This window comes from Sebastes umbrosus, chromosome 12, assembly GCF_015220745.1.
Source record: "Sebastes umbrosus isolate fSebUmb1 chromosome 12, fSebUmb1.pri, whole genome shotgun sequence".
Classification (NCBI taxonomy): domain Eukaryota; kingdom Metazoa; phylum Chordata; class Actinopteri; order Perciformes; family Sebastidae; genus Sebastes; species Sebastes umbrosus.
The window spans coordinates 27,833,164-27,849,851 of NC_051280.1; the positions used below are offsets into that span (position 1 = coordinate 27,833,164).

Sequence of the window (16,688 nt, forward strand, 5' to 3'; positions counted from 1 at the left end):
GCTGCATTATTAAGCAAATGAGCAATGAACTGGATTTTAATATTGCATGTTTGAGCGCATTTACCAGGATAGCCGGCTAGATTAATACAATGTGACCTACATAAGCTGTTCAATCGTCTTCTCTCAGCGAAAAAAAAAAACAGAGAGACACTTATTAACAAAAGCATGCCATTTCCTCTCAAGAGCTCTCCAAACAAGCGTGGAAAGAAATTATGTACTTCTATTGTTGGGGAGAGAAAACCACGAAAATTGAATTTTGAACAAGGCCTTGGTCTGTCATTGAGCTTTTGTTACTTCTCGCAGTGAGATGACTTTTAAATAGCTTTGACTTGCTTGAGAAGTGTCAGAGAGGGAGACACTCGCCTGCCCCCCGGCTAAGAATACACACGGAACAGGATGCGCGGTCTGATATTTGTTGTTATATGAGCGCGACATCAATGCAAATGACACCCTGCCAGGTGGAGAAAATAGCTCATGCATTTCTCATTTCAGTGTCTTTAAAAAGCCAGAGCGGCAATCGTGCCACGCAGTTCAGTGTTAGGACGAGGCTGATGAGATGTGGAGACGGGGATCGACCTATGAGTTATCACGGTCTGCAAACAGAAAGGAGATAGTGACAAAAATAAAACATTCGGGGAGTCGTTTCTTTAAAGAGGACCTATTATGCTGTGGTGCTTTTTCCTCTTTCCTTTAGTGTGTTATATAGTTTTTTGTGCATGTAAAAAGTCTGCAAAGTTAAAAAGCCCAAAGTCCACGCCAAAGGGAGTTACTCTCCCCCACAGAAACACTGCTCCTGAACTGCCTGAAACACCTTGCTTTAAGTCTTGCCTTTTCTTCCGTAACGTGATGATGTCACCAAGTAACACATTTGCATAATACTAGGGCTGTCCCGAATACCATTTTTTGGACTTCGAAGCTTTGATGAGAAGCATTCGAAGGTATTTGAAGCTTCGGGACAGCGTCGCTGCTGCACAACTGTACACACAAGCACCTCTACACATATAAAGCGATATCTGTTTGAGAATAACTAATAATAAATCATGTTGAATTTGAATCATGAATAATGTTGTGGAAGTATTCCTTATTTCATGGACTATTTGGGGATTTATACTTTATTATTACATACTTATTAGGGGCTGTAAATCAATTGAATTATGTAATCGAGATTAATCGCATGATTGTCCACAGTTAATCACGATTGAAAATAATAATCGCACATTTTTTATCTATTCAAAATGTACCTTAAAGGGAGATTTGTCAAGTACTTAATACTCTTATCAACATGGGAGTGGGCAAATATGCTGCTTTATACAAATATATGTATATATTTATTACTGCAAATATTGTCCAGAAACCCTCACAAGTACTGCATTAAAAAATATGCTCAAATGATAACATGGCAAACTGCAGCCCAACAGGCAACAACAGCTGCCAGTGTGCTGATTTGACTATGAGTTGCCCCAAACTTGTGATTATCATAAAGTGGGTATGTCTGTGAAGGGAAGACTCGTGGGTATGCATAGAACCCCAGAAAGCATTCAGATACTGATTTTATGGTCGATTATCATAGCAACGGTCGAAGCATTTGGGTCAGCCCTACCTAATACCAGTTTAGCGGCTAGTTTGGCACACTCTAAAACAACCTAGTTAGAGCGGAGCTGGAGCTGAATCTGAAGAGTTTGGTTTGGTTGACCAATCACAACTGACTGGACCAGCTGAACAATCAGAGCAGGCTGGACTTTTCCAGGGGGGACTTTCCACAGAGAGTGAAAAGAGGTGCAGCAGCACAGCCGGTATTCAAGTACGTACCTGAAAATAAGCATAATAGGTCCACTTTAAATAATGCTGCAACCTGTCTCGCAGTATATGCGATACTATTTCATATTCATTTTGCCCTCACTGTGCTCATCTTTTGTCACACCGACGTGGGATTTCAGTGGTAAGAGGTCAATTTGTTCATTTCAGTCTCGGTAATCCTCTGCGGAACACGCGTAATCTGCACAATCAGATGCTCGTTAGCTAAGCCGCTCTCGGCACTGTCGACGTTTTCGTAGAGGGGGCTGCTTTGTTCGCCGTTAAGAAACGAGGTCAGCAATATACATCTCTATTGACTGTGTAAAAATGTGTAAATAGGATGATTAGAGCGTAATGCTGTGTACATAGGACTGAGGTGTTAAAGGAGAGCGGCTGCAAAGACCCGCCAGGGCACATGCCAGTCAACAAAATACCAAAAGACATCTAATAAAATGCACATCACACAAAGCCTGTTCAGCATTCGGTGTCAGCATCTGCCTCCTAACATGCATCCACACACTCTGCAAACATTATTGTGTGCTGGACTCCAGCAGAGCAACTTGGAGTTTGTTTGTTTGGGCATTTCTGAAATTACAATTGTCTCTTTCTTCTTGACAGAGCTCTTTGTTTTCACGCCCCAAACAAATCATCCTCCGCTGAACAATCACGGTCTGTCTGGCCAAAACATTAACAGCAGAGAAAATTCACAGCATACCACTCGCTGCTATGACTTCCTCTCTTAATTTTTTGTTACCAAAGAGGGTGGGAGTTGATGTGTCAGGAGGTGCGGCAGACAGTCAAGAGTGCTGGAGGCAGATGCAAAGTTCACATCCCTTTGCTGCCACCGATGCAGGTCGGCCTCATCCGTTGTTATGGTAACTCTTGTGATGAGGCAAGGTCTGCTCGCGGGGCCCGGAGGCCAGCTCGCAGTTTCCTGTGAGCCAGTGTTAGGCAAACAGCTCAACAGAAATAGAAGCTGTCATTTCCCGGGGAAAATTGCTCACAGGAGCTTGAGCTATGTGATGACCCCGAGCTAAATCGTAAATTCTCTTTCTCTTTCTCCCGCTTGAACTTTTCCCCCTCTCCTTTCTCCCCCTTTTTACTCTCTCCTCCCTTCATGGTTTCTCTGAAAGCCTCCCATCATTTTCCGCCTTTCGCCTCGTCTCTGACCTCTTTCTTCTCTCATCCCTTGTCCTTGCGCGCTGACTGACAGGTGCTAAATCATTTGTCTCAGAGCATCCTTTTGTCCACAAATAGACTGAGGGCCGAGGCACGTCGAGAATACTGTGGCACTAAACCAAGAGTAGCACACCGACTTTGAGCGATAGTCTCAACCGCGCTCATGAACATGCAGAGCACGCCTACGAAGTAACACTTGTACACTAGCCACCAACATTTTCAGGGACACACACACTCTGACTGGCACTCACATGCTTATGCACTCGCACATCCTGCCCACTACCAGCAGCAGCCATCATCATTCACAGACACAGACCCAAGTCAGATACAAACTGGCAGCCATAGAGGCGCTCTCCCTCACACACACACTCGCACATATTTTTTGTGTCAGCGGTAAAGGAAGCTCTGCTCAGTTAATAAGCCTGCATTGATTTCTTTTACTTTGCCACTACTACTCTGTCCAGCTGGGCTCCGCAGTCATTGATTTTCACCGTGAAAGCAGATGTTGGGGGGGTGGGATTGCATTTGTGAATGTCTCTGTTGAAGAGAAACAAATGAGTGCATGTTGCTTAGATGCTTGTGCATGTGTGTGTGTTTCACTGTCATGCTACCTCAAGCAGAATCCCTGAGCAGCAGCAGCAGCAGCAGCAGCAGCAGCAGCACTCTGCCACTTCTCCCAGCGGAGCATTTGGTCTAAAACCCTCACTCCATCTCTCCGTGCTCAGACAAACTCGATAAATCTTTGCTTTTTAAGAGTTCACATGATAAACTGCTGTGACAGGTCAGTCTGCGGTGTCAAGACTGTTGTTGGTAACATAAGCCGGCCAGCAGAGAAGCTCAAAGGTTATTGATATAAACTGCACAGATGCTCAAAGCAACCCACAAACTCTTGATTCTGTCTTGGGCAATTTGATGCTTTACAGGCTGTAGCTAATGTCTCTAAGACTACACACTTTTTTAACTCCATGCACAGTGAACAGCAGCACTACGGAATGATTTAGAATAATGAACATATATTGTCTATTAAGGTCCAACAAGTTTTCGCGCTGTAAGTCTCGCAGTCCCAATTTGATTTGCGACTGATAATTGAGAAGTAAAAGCACGATGGTAACTTTATGACCACATAATCGATATCCATTTTCCACACAAGATTTACTTTTATGCACTCAATTGCCAGGAAGGCTGATTGCATCGTCACATCATCATTGCTCAAAGCTTAAGGAGAGATTGTAAAGCTCATTCATCCTTGTGACTTGCTTTTATTCTTGTTATTCTGGTCTTTTTTTCCTCTAAAATCCTCTAAAAGGTCTTTGTCTGCGTGACTCAACAGAGGTGACGTTGCAAAAGTGCTGTAAAAAATGTGTCTAGCGCAGATATCATATTGATTTTGGAGAAGAATGTGTTTTTACAGATAAAACTATCGTAATACAAAATCAACACGTCTTCATACCTAAACAACAGAATAGGTCGTTTGACTCCCAAAATGAGATATATGACTGTTCTATTTTGTTACAAACTGACTTATTTTACGTAACAAACATACTTATTTCAACCCATATCACAGTCTTTTCCTAAGCCTTACCAAGTACTTCTGTTGCATAAGTAAACCTAAAATCTAAGTAAGACCTATGTTGGAAGTTTATTTTGAAAAGACACTATGCATGGAACGAGCGGAAAGTGACACGCCGTCCTCGACACGTACAAAACTGATGCTAGAGCGGTACCTCGAGCATCATAATTTGAAGTGTATGGCCACTGACCAACTGTCGGTATTTGACGAGTTGGGATTGAGAATGTGTTGCTCTGTGAGGTTGCCAGGCAACCAGCGGAGACTCCGGAGAGTGAAATTTTAGGTGGAGTTTATTACCTTTGGACAGAGCCAGGCTAGCTGTTGCCCCCGTTTCCAGTCTTTATGCTAAGCTAAGCTAACCGGCTACAGTCTCTAGCTTCATATTCACTGAACAGATATGAGATCGCTGGCAAGAAAGCAAATAAGCGTATTTCCCAAAATGTCAATTGTGATTTTTTTTTTGTTATAGAAAACCAATAAAAGGGAATGAGTCGTCAGCCATGGTCTGTGTTTGTGTGTTTGTCACTCATTGTATTGAGGCATTTAGCGAACACGCTGGCAGCAATTTCCTGTCACCTTTTGAAATGCACTGTAGCTGTCAGTGTTTCCGGCCCTTCACATTGCAGAAGGATCTCTGTGTCAACATCACCTGCCTGACACTTACTCTGGTGTTTTCTCAGGATTTCTTGCGTCGCCCCTTTTCAAATGCCAATTTTTCTGTAGTCTCTCTCTCTCTCACACATGCACACTGTCCATTCTAATTGTCAAGGTTGGTTGATGCAATCGATCAGAGCAATTTCACTCTCAGCTTCATCTGACAGTCTGCAGGATTTATGAGTCAGTGGATTATGCCAGAGCAGAATGAATGGTTGGATTTTTATATTTCGTATGCTCCATTTTCATCAATCTGATTGCACCCCACGACTGCTCACCCATTCTTATGTGTGCCTGTGTAGTAATGAGAGGAAGGTAAGGTGGACACACACACACGTAACGATCACATTTGACTGCTGCTCAGTAGTTTTGTTTCACGTTGTAATGGATGGATGAGATCAGACAGGTTGGAAGATGGATGATGGGGAGTCACATCCTCCTCTATTGAGAGGCAGAACAGCCTCCTTCCATTTTAATAGTATCGCCAATTTTGAGAAAAGTGTTCACATGAATGAATCTGTATTTGTTTTCTTTTAAGCTGTTGCATTATTGCGTTTCCCCCCCTGATGTTCCAGATGGGTGAATCTGAATTATATATATTACTCATTTTTATGGCAGTTTGGTTGAAAGTGCAGGTATTACTCAAGCAGCAATAAAAATGTGTGTGACACACAGTGTGTGTTTGTCCAAAAATGAAATGAATGCTTTGCAACGCTTCGATAACGATCGCTTATCATACCCGCTATATTGCATTTCAGTAATATTGGGTGTGCGGCAGTGTTTACAGAAGGAGTCATTGAATCCTCATAAATTGTGTTTCTTTGTTGCCGTGAAAAGTGACAGCACCAGCTGACTGCGAGTGATGGATGCCAGACGGACGTCAAATAACACTCTGGCATGCAGTATACATTGTGATTATCTGTGTAGACTGGCATATAGACGGGGAAATAATGAAACTGTAAAAGTAATCTGTTTTTTTTTTTCCTCATGCATTTCTTATTTCAGCTGATCTTTGCCATCTGCCCGCATCGTTCTCAACTCGGGCCAGGATTGGGGGTGCTATACAATTACAGCCAAGAGAGATTTCAGTCATCATTGTCTGGCAGACAGTAGCCAATGAAAAATTAAAGCCCTCTGCAGGCGTAAGAAGTCAACTTGTCTGTACGGATCTGTCCACATGAGACAGATACCCCACCCTCGGAGTCAAACAAACGAGGTCCTATCTGGGGGCCCGCTGTTTGGCTCCATGTTGCTTCATGTGCAGAATAGCAATTAACCAGAGGGGCGCGCATTAAAACTCTTTGACATTAAGGAAGAAACACTTAGAAGTCAGAATTAGAAAACATGACGGTCTCCCTGCATGTACCAGTAAGCTAGCAGTGGCTCTAACACTATATTCTTCCTGGCTTCTCCCATAAGTGTCCCTGTAATATTCCTGCCAGATTCCTAGAGGGTGTGTGCTGTGCTCAGCAGTCATCTTATTATGCTTCACTTTTTCCCATCACAACAGTATCACTTTAATATTCCCACGTGGGTTGAATACACAATGGCTCTGCAGTGAAATTGCTCATAGTTTGTCTCCAAATTGTATTCTAAGATCAAGACAGCTGTTTTAGTGCTGTAAGTGCTGCGGCATGGCGGGACAAAACTACAGCCAATCTAAAGTAACAAATCACTGCTGCTGTGACACATTTGTTAGGAAATGTTTTGATAAATCACCTTTTGAATCGTGTGTTTATAAGAGAAGCTGCAAGTCCAATGCACAAAGACACATCAGCATGGGTAGTTAGTTTGTGTTACAGGATATAATGTAGATATATAGACTCAGTTGCCAGTTTATTAGGTACACCTGGCCAAAACAAATGCAGTCTAAAACAACAGCCTTGCAATGAATCCAACATTTGATGTTTCGATTCAACTTGATGCTGCAGTTTCTGGTGCTGTTGAATTGGGTACTATTACATACATACAAAAATACACTCAGTGTCCACTTTATTAGGTACACCTGTGCAGTTTAATGCAATTCAATGCAACTGTGCTGCCATAAAGTTTACTTTTACGATGCCTCTCGTGCTCAGTTTTTGTTTTGGTGAAGGAGGTTGCGCTTCAACAATGGGATTCACGGCGGAGAGCTAGACCCAAAGTCCGATGAGCATAAATGTGATAGGGTAGCATATCCTAGATTTCAAGATCAAGGAGGACAAAATACTAACATTTCGCTTGTTTAATTGGCTCACATCACAATAGACATACGCTTACGCGCTTCTGCACAGAGCCTTCTTCAGAGCGTTTGAAGTATACAGATTCAGTTGAGTAAAATACACAAGGACAGAGCTAACACACACAGCTGGGAGTTGGATCCAATTATTTAGGAACCAATCACTTTTTTTCCCACATGGCTCTAGATACAGGGACCAAACACAGGCAGAGCCTATAGTTAAATCTGATCCAAACCCCAATATATAGAATGTTGAGCTCCACAAAACACTGTTCCCGGCCATGATTGGTTCACTATTAAGACCAGACACTAGATGGCGATAAGGGAACACTTGAATAAACGTCATTGATTTTTAATTATAGGCTGGCTGTTGACGCTGTCATAAAAAGGTGTTAATCTAATTATACGTTTTAACACTGAGGCTGTTTATAGGGCTGCACAATTAATCTAATATTAATCGCAATCACGATTTTGGCATCACACAATTAAATGAAGATGATCGCCTGTGACATTGACGTTTAGAAACTAACACCCAGCCACCAGGGGGCGATAGAGATGTTCTGGCTTCACTTTTGGGGAGCCGTCATGCCGCTGCGCGTGCACCCTACAGCAGTAGCCTGTGAGAAACGTTCCTGAATGTTGCGTCTGCAGTCTGGAGTATAAGATTAATATACTGTATATTACTCATTTTGCCCGTCAAAACAAAAATGCACTGAATTGTGATGAAGGACCTTATTTTAAGTTTATTTTAGGGGTGTCAAAGTTTACGCAATAACGCAAATTTGTTTAAACAACACTAATTTTATACATACATTTGCATAAAGCAAGCATATTTGCCCACTCCCATGTTGATAAGAGTATTAAATACTTGACAAATCTCCTTTTAAGGTAGATTTTTAACAAATAATAAATGTGCGATTAATCGCGATTAATCATGAACAATCATGCGATTAATCACGATTGAATATTTTAATCTATTGACAGCCCTTTATTTTGATGCAAAGATGTGTACATTAGTAGGAATTTTTGTTTAAATGCGAGAGTGTAATAAAAATATTTCTTCATTAAAATTAATCAATAATCGTGATAAATAATCGTGATTATCATTTTGGCCGTAATCGTGCAATCCTGTTATTAATGCTGGTGTTGTACTGGACTGTATTATATTCAGAGGTCCATGTATGTAAATACAAAAATAAAAACCCCTCTCAATATAATGAAGCCCAGTACAACACCACCTTTAACCATGACCTCAATAAGAAATAATTGAATTTCTGATAATGCCACCAAAAACTGAACATTATGAGCTTGGTAATGATCGAGGTCATGGCAGGGCTGTTGTGTTGGACTGCATGAGATTGCACTAGACTATTAACTATCAGCATGGAATAATAACATTAAAAGGGATGTGCTACTGGGGATAGTCTGCAGCACTGATCCTTAATTTGGTGCTGTTGCTCTATTGTTTTGCACTATACTGAGAGGTGTTTCTAATATTTTGTCCACCCCATTCATGACAATAAGGGTAAATGTTGGATGAACACTGGCCACTGACCTAAAATGGATAGGCTATGTATGCAGTATGCTATTAACTATTAACACATATTAATATTAAATAATAAAAGGGGATGTGCTACTGGGGCAATGATGACTCAATTTGGGGTTTGGGTGCATTCAGGGTTAATAAGTGTCAAATAATGATCATTTCACTTTAACTTCTATCAACATGATATAATCCTGCATACAAAACACGTAAGAATTCACATCTTTTGTTCCACTCTTATACTATAATCTCCCAAAGTAGGCTGCACGGCAGACAGCTCTCTACTTAAATAGACATAAACAATCTTTTTTCATGTGGTCTTTGGGATTAAAATTAAAATTAAAGTGTATCAAATGTGAGTCTGTGATCCTAAAACATGCCTACATAACTGACAAACAACATATGAGACTCTCTATGTTACTATCCCAAACACACACTGTCCCCTTTTTTTTCCATCCCCAAACACACAACTGTCGACCTACCGTTTCCCTGCGTGCGTGGACTTGATCCTGGCAGCGGTCTCCCCACTTGCTTGAGCGACTTGAAAGACAAAAACAAAAGGACAAAAACAAAAGAAAAAAGATGAATCCCACTTCAAATCAGTGCAGATAAATGAGCCAGAGCATTGTTTGCCTCCCCTCTCGCTCGCTTTTTCCGCTCGCTCCTGACTGGGCAGCGGTTTAGAGTCCACACAGGCTGAGCTCATCCATTGTAATTGGATGCTGAAAGCCGGAGGAAACTGCTCGCATCTGCCAACGCTGGACGTCAGCGCTGATGGTGGTCGATTTAGACGCTTATCTCCCTCCTCTGATATTGTTATGCGGCTTTGATTTGGTTTTCCCTTTTTTCCCCTCTGCCTTTTCCCTCAACGCGGATGTTATCTTCCAATAGTGACCCACTCCTCTAATTATCCTTGCTTGACTTCACTCCCTCCCCCCTTTCTCTTTTTCTCTCCGTGCATGAGTGAGAGAGAGAAAGAGAGGGAGAGAAAGAAAGGGAGGGGGGGTATTCTCGTCCATTCACTTTCAAAACATAAATTGAGCGACTGCCTGGCACCGAGTGTTGCATTTAAAGGTCCCATATCATAAAAAAAGTGCGATTTTCATGTTTTTTTTTATTATAAAGCGAATTAAATCCGATATAAATACTGTGAAAGTATCGAAACACTCAATCCACAGGGAAATTCACAAAGCCCGTATTCAGAAACTCTGCATTTGAAACAAGCCGTTAGGATTTATGCCCATTGGCGATGTCACGAATATACAATATTTAGATCCTTGACACAATTTTAAACGTAAAACATTCTAAATGTGTCCCAGTTTATTCCTGGTTGCAGTGAATGTGAATGTCATCAGCTGGCACTAGCAATGTTAATGCAATTCTGTTGCAATTCCGTCAAAATGCGCTAAAACGGAGCGTTTCAGACAGAGGGTAAATACAGGTATATTCAGGTCGACAGTATGAGGAAAATACATTTTTTTTTTAACATTAAAGCATGTAAACATGTTCTAGTAGAAACACAAAATACAAGTATGAACCTGAAAATGAGCACGATATGGTACCTTTAACTTCAAGTGTAATTTCCGCGGCTAAATAAACCATGACAAACCGCGACACTTTAATGTGAAACATCACATTTGCAGAGAAGCAGAGTGGTTTCAGCACCACGGACAGCGGCCTTGTCTTTTTATTATGAAAGGTTAAGGGCGTAAAATTTTCTCCTCCACGCTCTCCCGCTGGCTGAGAGTGACGCTTGTTATATTTCCTGCGGTGTCAATGGCAGGCAGAACAGAAGTGTGGAAAAGCGCGGTAGGACAGAGTTGAAGAAGTGCCATTTATGTCTAGCCACGGGCAAGTGAATTCAAGCTGAACCGCGGCCCGTCCGTATCCTGCAAAACCATATTGCTCAGTCATAGCAGGCAGCTACAGCTTATTACTAACTGTGAGGGAGAGGATGAATATATGAGCTGAAGTTTATTCTGTTTTCCAGCACTTTTAGAGCCTCTGTTGCTGATTGTTCAGCTGCAGCATTTGTAACATCAAAAGGCTTCGTTGAACAGACTTATAGGTTCTGGTTCACAACCTTTTTGGTCTTGCATAACCCACAGCCCTGTCAGAAGAACTCAAACCATCTTGTTCCAAATGTGTTTATAAAGGCCTAAAGCAATAATGTTGCGGTTTGGTACAAGTTTGCCTTCATATGACTACATTTCATCCATTTATCCCTCCATGTCTTCAGCCATTTAAACTCTTTAATACATTTCAACTATTTATCGGAGAAAGTTAGCTATTTCAACTATTACATTTTAAGTTAATTTTAGCTAGATAATTAGCTTTAAAAAGTAGGCTAACACTACTGGATAAATGGTTGAATGAGTTAGCTAAAAGACAAAGTTAACAACTGCGTAGGTCTACCTGCAATTTAGCTATCTGCTAATTCTAAGCAGTAGGCCAGCCTAACTGTTTACCCATTAACACTATCAACTTTAACCATTTATCTGTTAGCCTTTAGCTAGCTATTTCAACTATTTATCCATTAGGGTTAGTGTCTAGAAGGTAACCTGCGAGTTGGGAAACACTCACGAGATGGTTAAGGTTAAGCATTGACCTCGACTAGTTAAGGTTAAGACAGGTCGTCGGGGCAGCGAGTCTCACAAAAGTTTTTGCAGATTTCGCAATTTGTGGGTTACCCTCTAGACACGACCATCCATTAGGCTACTTTTAGGTAAGTTAACTCTTTTTTTAAAAGGAACAGTGTGTAACATTTAGGCGGATCTATTGGCAGAAATGGAATATAATATTAATAAGTATGTTTTCTTTATTGTATAATCACCTGATAATAACAATTGTTGTGTTTTTGATACCTTAGAATGAGCAGTTTATATCTACATAGGGCCATTCGCATTTTCACAAGTCTCAGTTGGTTGCAATCTGCAACCTCACCGCTAGATGCCACCAAATCCTACACACTGCACCTTTAAGTGTTTATCTATTATTTTAGATAATTATTTTAACTACTTTTTCAGCTATCCAGTTATGCATTACTTTTGGCTAACTGTTTATTCCTCTGATGACTCAACATGTGGATACTTTTTTTTTTTTTTTTTAAATAAGTTGATACTCTATAGGCCCTTTTCACAGCAGCCATTTGACATACCATTGCAAGGTACACACGGGTGTAATTAATAACATTGATTATGGCCCTGTTCCATTTAGGTGGACAGGAGCCCTGGTATTGTGCAAGCTGGCTCACTGGAATAGCTGTGACACTAAATAGAACGAGACCATAATTAATTCTATCAATTACACCTGTGTTCACCCTGCTATGACATGTCAAAATGCCTGCTGTGAAAAGAGCCTATTGCATTCTCACCTCATAGCCTACCCCCCGGCGATTGCTGAAGTACCCCCTCGGGTAGCACAACCCATGCCGACATGTCGTAGCCAAATCAAATGGTTGGGAATCAAAGAAGTTACACGCACGCGCCATCTGTGCGTGCATGCCCCCTCTGATGATGACTTGATCACACACTAATCACACTCACAGTGGTTAAAACTGCGCTGACCCACATTTAGCATCACTTGATTAAAGCCTGCGTGCATGCGTGCAGGCTTGCTGACGCGTAGCTGTGTGTGAAAAGGTTCCCATGCCTGAGCAGGTACATCAGTTTGTGTCTAATTGCGTGTCTTTGTGATGCTGAGCGCGCCGCAGTGTGTGTTTGAGCTCGGATTTTAATGATCTCCTCCTACCCCCTCTGGGCCAGCACGAGCCTATTTCGACCCACATCAGGATAATTAACATCACGCTCAAATGTCTGTAAGAGCAGAGGGCTCCTTTCACCATCTTTCCTCTCATCCTCCTGTTCTGAATTCTCCCTTTTTTGGCTCACAGGAAAAGCATCCAATGTTGAAATACAACCTACAGGCTATTTGTATGCATGCAAAGTCCCATCCGCAGTTTATTTGCACATAAATTGGTCCATAAACTTTGCTAACAAGTTGTGTTTTCCAGCCATAAAAACAAAAGCACACTATTAAACAGCCTTAGAGTTAGACAGTTGGGCTTATAATATCACGGTTGCCAGTTTGAATCCCCAGATCTGCAGGGAAATCAGTCCCAAACTCACTCTCTACGCTGTCCAACTGTCTAAGTGCACTTAAACAAGTCACAGTTCCATTAGCTCTGCGGTCAACCTTACGAGACTGAGGTTCTCTGGGCCGTGTTCAAGTGTGTGTGTGTGTGTGTGTGTGTGTTTGAGTAAAAAAAACAACAACCTTGCAGCTACTCCCATTAGGATTGGCTGTAATTAGGAATGTTCTCTTTCTCGACTTGCCTTGTAAATGAAAACACCTCTATATCAAAGAGGGAACACATTGGACGCAGCCTCGCTGTGGAGGATTCGTCACATAACACTGAAATGATGTGTGGTAACACAACAACAACCAGTCATAAGTCATTTATATAGGCCTTTAGTAAACATTTATAAAAGTTCGTTAATGATTAATAAGTGCTATGTTAACATATCACAAATGTGTTGTAAGTCATCTATAAATAGAATTACTTATTGATCATTTACTAATGATTTGTTTATTATCATTTCAGGATCTACTCAAGGTTTATAGATGACTTACAACACATTTGTGATATGTAATCTAGGGCTATCAAACAATTAAAATATTTAATTGCGATTAATCGTGATTAATTATCAACATGGGTGTGTGCAAATATGCTTGCGTTATGCAAATGTATGTATTTATGTATTATTGGAAATCAATTAACAACACAAAACAATGACAAATATTGTCCAGAAACCCTCACAGGTACTACATTTAGAATAAAAAATATGCTCAAATCATAACATGGCAAACTTAAGCCCAACAGACAACAACAGCTGTCAGTGTGCTGACTTAACTATGACTTGCCCCAAACTGCATGTGATTATCATAAAGTGGGCATGTCTGTAAAGGGGACACTCGTGGGTACCCATAGAACCCATTTTCAATCACATATCTTGAGGTCAGAGGTCAAGGGACCCCTTTGAAAAGGGCCATGACAGTTTTTCCTCGCCAAAATTTAGCACAAGTTTGGAGCGTTATTTAGCCTCCTTCGTGACAAGCTGGTATGACATGATTGGTACCAATGGATTCCTTAGGTTTTTATAGTTTTATATGATACCAGTATCTTCCCTCTAGTTTTAAAACTGAGTCCGCTACAACCTCCGACCTCTACTACGGCGTTACTATCAGCCTAATTTTCACATGTTGATGTTGTTGATGATTAGTTCATCGTTAACTAAAGGCTTTTAAACAACTTATGACTGTTTGGTATTGTAAAGTGTTACCCAATGGGTCTTTTGTTCCCCTGGTTTCCTTTGAAGTCCAGGTACATCAAGTAGAAAAACAAGAATTTCTTTTTCCTTGAATCACAACGTGTGAAAGATTCTTGAATTACTAGAACAAACTGACACAGAGGTAAGAGGGGAACACAGGTGTCTTGTCATTGTGAGAAACATAATTGTGACTGAATCATCCATCTCTTTGTGACTGAAATTGACTGGTTTGAGCCATTTTCAAAATGACAGGCAAAGATAAAACTTTGACGACTTGATTCACAGACAGATGGAAGATGGCGATATAGACTAAATCAAAGTACCAACAGGGCAGTATAATTTCCATTTACATTCTTTATAGAGCGATATAAATGAGCACAATTTCCATATAAATGTAGAAAAAAAAAACCCAGGTGAAGAAATCGCCTTTTTCTGTCTGCGATGTGGTCTACACGGGTTAGAGTCAATAACGTGCGCAGACAGATGCGGGGGAGATAACAGTGATTTACAGTGAAACTACACACAGACACACACGCACGTACACACCGTGTAATGAGATGATCTCCCAATGAAAAGCATGCAGGACATGAAAGCTTTACAAATGGCCGCCAAAACAACAGCTGTAATGCGACAGGCAGACGTTTGTTCCACTAATCACTGAGGGGATTGTCAAATACAGCCGAATGGAGGTTAAGAGAGTCTTATGTTATTAGGCCCTGCTACTGTGACTCCACAACACACACAACACACAGACACACACTGTGGATGAGTCCGCTGTCCATCAACCCTCGCCTCGGCCCTCACACCTTGACAGCTGTCTGGGATTTTGACATGCGAGATCACAGAATAAAGGGATTACACTGATCTGGGGAGAAAAGGCATGTTCCCACTTCCCAGCAGATATTTCCGAGGGTGTACACATGAAGTAAACAACGGTGGGTTATACAAGAACACTCGCAGATTAGGTTCATTCAAATGACAAGTATACATGTTTTCTTATAAATCATAGTGGTATCTAACTATGCAGGTAGCTTTGGTTCAACAGCAGCATGTCCCAGAAACAAAATCCCGGTTACTCCGTTGACTTCACGGTCAACAGTTTTGACAACTGTTAAACTGTTTGACAGCATGTTCTACGGATTATCCAGGCAACACTGGAGAGAGATGTTGCTTTTTTTTGTTTTAAAGCTGCACTAATCAATATTGGAATATTAAAAATGGATGACATGACCATGTGTAATGTGAAAAGGGGTTGCACATCACAAAACATAGACTGTATATACGGTGCATGTGACGGACCCGCAGATAATTACAATCCCCAGACCAGAACATCAATACTGGACGATTTTGCAAAACCTTGAATTACGCTGAATGTTTCTTTCTTTTTTTTTTTTACATATACAATTCCAATGTTTAGAGAATTGTCACTTTCTACAATACAGTATGTGCCCTTGACAACTTCAGCACAATTACACCTTCAACAAATTATTTGTACACTTGGTGGCAGCTAAACAAGTTGTAAACACAACATTCACATATTATTATCACCCTTTAAATTTATACGGTGACCTTGTTAGCAAAAAGTTGCTTATTTACACATCCAGCAGTTATGGAACAACATTATCATTCATTTTAAATCATGTATTATGATAATTTTCTTTTAGCTCTGTTTTGGTCTCTAGAAAACTCCTGAGGGAAATATCTGACTCTTTAGCTATTAAATGCTCCATTATGTTCCCCAGCTAGTTGCTAACTGTGTCTGTCTGCTATTTGGTGCTGAGCAGATAGTGTGAAGTGGGTTTTTAGTAATTTTTGGCTGAAAACAGCTGCCTACTGTGGCTGAAAATGGTGCTATGAGAGCGGTGAGGGTGAACCAAAACAGTAACGTTGTGCGTGGGACACCTAAGCGATGAGCTGAAACTTGCTATAAAGCTCCGTAAAGCCGAGTGCAGCTGCAGATTCAGGTGATAATTCTCTGTAGGTTCATCACTGAGAGCAATCACTTTCACATTGTCATTTGATACATTATTATTATAAAAATTTGGTGTGTAGCTTTAATGTTAATCCAAGGTTAAAGGTGGAGTCAGCGATTCTGGAGAAAGATTGTTGATACTGCGCTCAGCATGTGCCAGATTTACCGTCCCTCTCGCCCCCACAGCCTCTCTTTATAATTATAAAGCACTAGCGGTGCAACGGATCACAAAACTCACGGTTCGGATTGCGTCACGGTTTGAGTCACGGATCGAATCAGTAGAGGGAAAAAAAGGATAATAATATAACTTTTAGAGATGCCCCAGTCACTTTTTTGCCCGCAGATACAGATTGCCGATCGTCAATGAGCCATATGATCGGAGTTCCCAAGTAATTGAGAACTGCCTCCGTTGAATGAACAGCCAATAG

At 41.1% G+C, this 16,688-nt stretch overlaps 1 protein-coding gene across 3 annotated transcripts in view; it reads right to left on the reverse strand.

Annotated features, from left to right (window-relative positions):
* The window catches only part of lrrc24 (leucine rich repeat containing 24), a 30,964-nt gene that overhangs the window by 7,208 nt on the left and 7,068 nt on the right, over positions 1-16,688 (reverse strand). For all 3 annotated transcript variants that reach the window (XM_037788747.1, XM_037788746.1, XM_037788745.1), the window contains exon 2: positions 9,441-9,498. The gene's annotated coding sequence lies outside the window, so the exon portion shown is untranslated. The remainder of the gene's footprint in view (positions 1-9,440; positions 9,499-16,688) is intronic.